Source organism: Bombina bombina, chromosome 3, assembly GCF_027579735.1.
Source record: "Bombina bombina isolate aBomBom1 chromosome 3, aBomBom1.pri, whole genome shotgun sequence".
In the NCBI taxonomy this organism is placed as follows: Eukaryota; Metazoa; Chordata; class Amphibia; order Anura; family Bombinatoridae; genus Bombina; species Bombina bombina.
In genome coordinates this window covers 790,154,812-790,160,811 of record NC_069501.1, presented here as the reverse complement: position 1 = coordinate 790,160,811, position 6,000 = coordinate 790,154,812, and positions in this window count along the sequence as shown.

Sequence of the window (6,000 nt, the reverse complement as noted above, 5' to 3'; positions counted from 1 at the left end):
GTTAACCACAGACCGCTTTCTGTTCTGTTACAAAGGAGGATCATCTATATTTGAAACTCACTGAGCAAGGATCTAAAAGGAACGGTGAAATAAAAACCGTAATACCAACTTAAGAAGCAGAAGCTCAGACACCATCTCACACCAGACCTGTTGGGGATCATTTGCACTACAATCCACTTTTAACCACGGACTCACCGGTATAGTGCAATCAGTCAGATACACTATAAGGTAACATTGGACCAATTGGTCTTTTAACAAACGTGTGCCCCTAATAACTGGACTCACTGCAATATTAACTCTGAGAAGATATATTGTGTAAATTGCATAAAATTTGGAGCTCAAGCCATTCTTATAGGGAAAAGGTTTTGTTAGCAACTTTGTATAGGTTTATAAAAAAAAAAAAGATATAAAGGTACATTTGTATATTTTATTATCATTGATACTCTGAATTTTAGAAGACACCGGTGTCTAGATTTATAGCGATACACTATTGGTTTTAAAAGAAATATTAATAAAACTCTATATACCTTTTGAATCAACTATGTTTTACGCTCATTTTCCCAAGAGGAATATTTAGATTTAGGTGTGTTTAATGACCAGCAAATTTTAAAAATTAGATATATATCCAATTTGGAATAGCAAATCAAATTGTGCCACCTTATATCACATTTTACAATCATCTATTCTTTTTGCAAGTCAGAAATATCAACCCTTTACATTCTCAAGATGACTCAGTCACCCTCTGTCAATCATCTTTTCTTATTTGCAGTTAGAAATATTAACTCTTTACATTCTCAAGATCACTCAGTCACCCTCTATCAATCATCTTTTCTTATTTGCACAGTCAGAAATATTAACCCTTTACATTCTCAAGATCACTCAGTCACCCTCTATCAATCATCTTTTCTTATTTGCACAGTCAGAAATATTAACCTTTACATACTCAAGATCACTCAGTCACCCTCTGTCAATCATCTTTTCTTATTTACAGTCAGAAATATTAACCCTTTACATTCTCAAGATCACTCAGTCACCATGTGTCAATCATCTTTTCTTATTTGCACAGTCAGAAATATTAACCCTTTACATTCTTAAGATGACCCAATCACACTCTGTCAATCATCTTTTCTTATTTACAGTCACAAATATTAACCCTTTACATGCTCAAGATCATTCAGTCACCCTATGTCAATCATCTTTTCTTATTTGCAAAGTCAGAAATATTAACCCTTTACATTCTCAAGATCACTCACTCACCCTCTGTCAATCATATTTTCTTATTTGCAGTCACAAAAATTAACCCTTTACATTCTCAAAATGACTTAGTCACCCTCTGTCAATCATCTTTTCTTAGGACAAAAAGGTTTAGACTGTGTGATATATATCACACAGTCTAAATATATATATAGCTCACCTTTAAAAACGTTATCCCAAATGTTTGCAAGTAAAATGTGATATAAGGTGGCGCAATTTGACTTGCTATTCCCAATTGGATATATATCTAATTTTTAAAATTTGCAGGTTCAAGATTCTGAGATTCAAGGTTGCCAAGCCGAAACGCATTGATACCAGAGAACCAGCCACACTGATTGTGGTGAACAGGTGAATAAGGAGCAAACGGAGCATTTTGTGCACTTTTGAAAATTTATATACATCTTCCAGGTCTGGTAAGAATTACCGCTAGTTCCAACCACTAGCAGTACACCACCTATCCGCACTGAGGAGCAACAAGTGACCCCTAACACTAAAAAGGCTCACTAATCGGGAGCAGTAACAGAAAGCGGTTAACCACAGACCGCTTTCTGTTCTGTTACAAAGGAGGATCATCTATATTTGAAACTCACTGAGCAAGGATCTAAAAGGAACGGTGAAATAAAAACCGTAATACCAACTTAAGAAGCAGAAGCTCAGACACCATCTCACACCAGACCTGTTGGGGATCATTTGCACTACAATCCGCTTTTAACCACGGACTCACCGGTATAGTGCAATCAGTCAGATACACTATAAGGTAACATTGGACCAATTGGTCTTTTAACAAACGTGTTCCCCTAATAACTGGACTCACTGCAATATTAACTCTGAGAATATATATTGTGTAAATTGCATAAAATTTGGAGCTCAAGCCATTCTTATAGGGAAAAGGTTTTGTTAGCAACTTTGTATAGGTTTATAAAAAAAAAAAGATATAAAGGTACATTTGTATATTTTATTATCATTGATACTCTGAATTTTAGAAGACACCGGTGTCTAGATTTATAGCGATACACTATTGGTTTTAAAAGAAATATTAATAAAACTCTAAACACCTTTTGAATCAACTATGTTTTACGCTAATTTTCCCAAGAGGAATATTTAGATTTAGGTGTGTTTAATGACCAGCAAATTTTAAAAATTAGATATATATCCAATTTGGAATAGCAAATCAAATTGTGCCACCTTATATCACATTTTACAATCATCTATTCTTTTTGCAAGTCAGAAATATCAACCCTTTACATTCTCAAGATGACTCAGTCACCCTCTGTCAATCATCTTTTCTTATTTGCAGTTAGAAATATTAACTCTTTACATTCTCAAGATCACTCAGTCACCCTCTATCAATCATCTTTTCTTATTTGCACAGTCAGAAATATTAACCCTTTACATTCTCAAGATCACTCAGTCACCCTCTATCAATCATCTTTTCTTATTTGCACAGTCAGAAATATTAACCTTTACATACTCAAGATCACTCAGTCACCCTCTGTCAATCATCTTTTCTTATTTACAGTCAGAAATATTAACCCTTTACATTCTCAAGATCACTCAGTCACCATATGTCAATCATCTTTTCTTATTTGCACAGTCAGAAATATTAACCCTTTACATTCTTAAGATGACCCAATCACACTCTGTCAATCATCTTTTCTTATTTACAGTCACAAATATTAACCCTTTACATGCTCAAGATCATTCAGTCACCCTATGTCAATCATCTTTTCTTATTTGCACAGTCAGAAATATTAACCCTTTACATTCTCAAGATCACTCATTCACCTTGTGTCAATCATCTTTTCTTATTTGCACAGTCAGAAATATTTACCCTTTAGGACATTATACACTCATTTTTTCTTTGCATAAATGTTTTGTAGATAATCTATTTATATAGCCCATAAAGTTTTTTTTTTTTAATTAATGTATAGTTTTGCTTATTTTTAAATAACATTGCTCTGATTTTCAGACTCCTAACCAAGCCCCAAAGTTTTATGTGAATATGCTCGACTACCTACTCCAGCTTGCTCCTGTTTGTGTAAAGGGTCTTTTCATATGCAAAAGAAGGGGGAGGTGGGGGGGAGTGTCTTATTTGCCACTTGCAGTGGGCTTTCCAGCTACCTTTTCAACAGAGGTAAACTGACAGCTTCTAAGTAAGTTTTTAAACAGTTTTATACTGAATTTTTATATCAGTATCTGTGCATATTATTCTTTATAGTAGTGTCTATTACATGCAGTTATATGAAAATGAGTGTATACTGTCCCTTAAGATGACCCAATCACACTCTGTCAATCATCTTTTCCTATTTACACAGTCACAAATATTAACCCTTTACATGCTCAAGATCATTCAGTCACCCTATGTCAATCATCTTTTCTTATTTGCAAAGTCAGAAATATTAACCCTTTACATTCTCAAGATCACTCACTCACCCTCTGTCAATCATATTTTCTTATTTGCACAGTCAGAAATATTAACCCTTTACATTCTCAAAATGACTTAGTCACCCTCTGTCAATCATCTTGTCTTATTTGCCCAGTCAGAAATATTAACCCTTTACATTCTCAAGATAACTCAGTCACCCTCTGTCAATCATCTTTTCTTATTTGCACAGTCAGAAATATTAACCCTTTACATTCTCAAGATCACTCAGTCACCCTCTGTCAATCATCTTTTCTTATTTGCAGTCAGAACTATTAACCCTTTACATTCTCAAGATCACTCCGTCACCCTGTGTCAATCATCTTTTCTTATTTACAGTCAGAAATATTAACCCTTTACATTCTCAAGATCACTCCGTCACCCTGTGTCAATCATCTTTTCTTATTTGCACACTCAGAAATATTAACCCTTTTCATTCTCAATATGACCCAGTCACCCTCTGTCAATCATCTTTTCTTATTTACACAGTCACAAATATTAACCCTTTACATGTTCAAGATCATTCAGTCACTCTGTCAATCATCTTTTCTTATTTGCAAAGTCAGAAATATTAACCCTTTACATTCTCTAGATCCCAATCACCCTCTGTCAATCATCTTTTCTTATTTGCAGTCAGAAATAGTAACCCTTTACATTCTCAAGATGACTCAGTCACCCTCTGTCAATCATCTTTTCTTATTTACACAGTCAGAAATATTAACCCTTTACATTCTCAAGATCATTCAGTCACCCTCTTTCAATCATATTTTCTTATTTGCAGTCAAAACTTTTAACCCTTTACTTTCACAAGATCACTCACTCACCCTCTGTCAATCATCTTTTCTTATTTGCACAGTCAGAAATATTAACCCTATACATTCTCAAAATGACTTAGTCACCCTCTGTCAATCATCTTTTCTTATTTGCCCAGTCAGAAATATTAACCCTTTACATTCTCAAGATCACTCAGTCACCCTCAGTCAATCATCTTTTCTTATTTGCAGTCAGAAATATTAACCATTTACATTCTCAAGATCACTCACTTACCCTCTGTCAATCATATTTTCTTATTTGCCTAGTCAGAAATATTAACCCTTTACATTCTCAAGATGACTCAGTCACCCTCTGTCAATCATCTTTTCTTATTTGCAGTCAGAAATATTAACCCTTTACATTCTCAAGATCATTCAGTCACCCTCTGTGAATCATCTTTTCTTATTTTCACCGTCAGAAATATTAATCCTTTACATACTCAAGATAACTCAGTCACCCTCTGTCAATCATCTTTTCTTATTTGCACAGTCAGAAATATTAACCCTTTACATTCTCAAGATCACTCAATCACCCTCTGTCAATCATCTTTTCTTATTTACAGTCAGAAATATTAACCCTTTACATTCTCAAGATCACTCAGTCACCATGTGTCAATCATCTTTTCTTATTTGCACAGTCAGAAATATTAACCCTTTTTATTCTCAAGATGACAGTCACCCTCTGTCAATCCTCTTTTCTTATTTGCAGTCAGAAATATTGACCCCTTTATATTTACAAGATCACTCACTCACCCTCTGTCAATCATCATTTCTTATTTGCACAGTCAGAAATATTAACCCTTTACATTCTCAAGATCACTCATTCACCTTGTGTCAATCATTCTTTCTTATTTGCACAGTCAGAAATATTTACCCTTTACATTCTTAAGATGACCCAATCACACTCTGTCAATCATCTTTTCTTATTTACACAGTCACAAATATTAACCCTTCACATGCTCAAGATCATTCAGTCACCCTATGTCAATCATCTTTTCTTATTTGCAAAGTCAGAAATATTAACCCTTTACATTCTCAAGATCACTCAGTCACCCTCTGTCAATCATCTTTTCTTATTTGCAGTCAGAACTATTAACCCTTTACATTCTCAAGATCACTCAGTCACCCTCTGTCAATCATCTTTTCTTATTAAAAGTCAGAAATATTAACCCTTTACATTCTCAAGATCACTCCGTCACCCTGTGTCAATCATCTTTTCTTATTTGCACACTCAGAAATATTAACCCTTTTCATTCTCAATATGACCCAATCACCCTCTGTCAATCATCTTTTCTTATTTACACAGTCACAAATATTAACCCTTTACATGTTCAAGATCATTCAGTCACTCTGTCAATCATCTTTTCTTATTTGCAAAGTCAGAAATATTAACCCTTTACATTCTCTAGATCACAATCACCCTCTGTCAATCATCTTTTCTTATTTGCAGTCAGAAATAGTAACCCTTTACATTCTCAAGATGACTCAGTCACCCTCTGTCAATCATCTTTT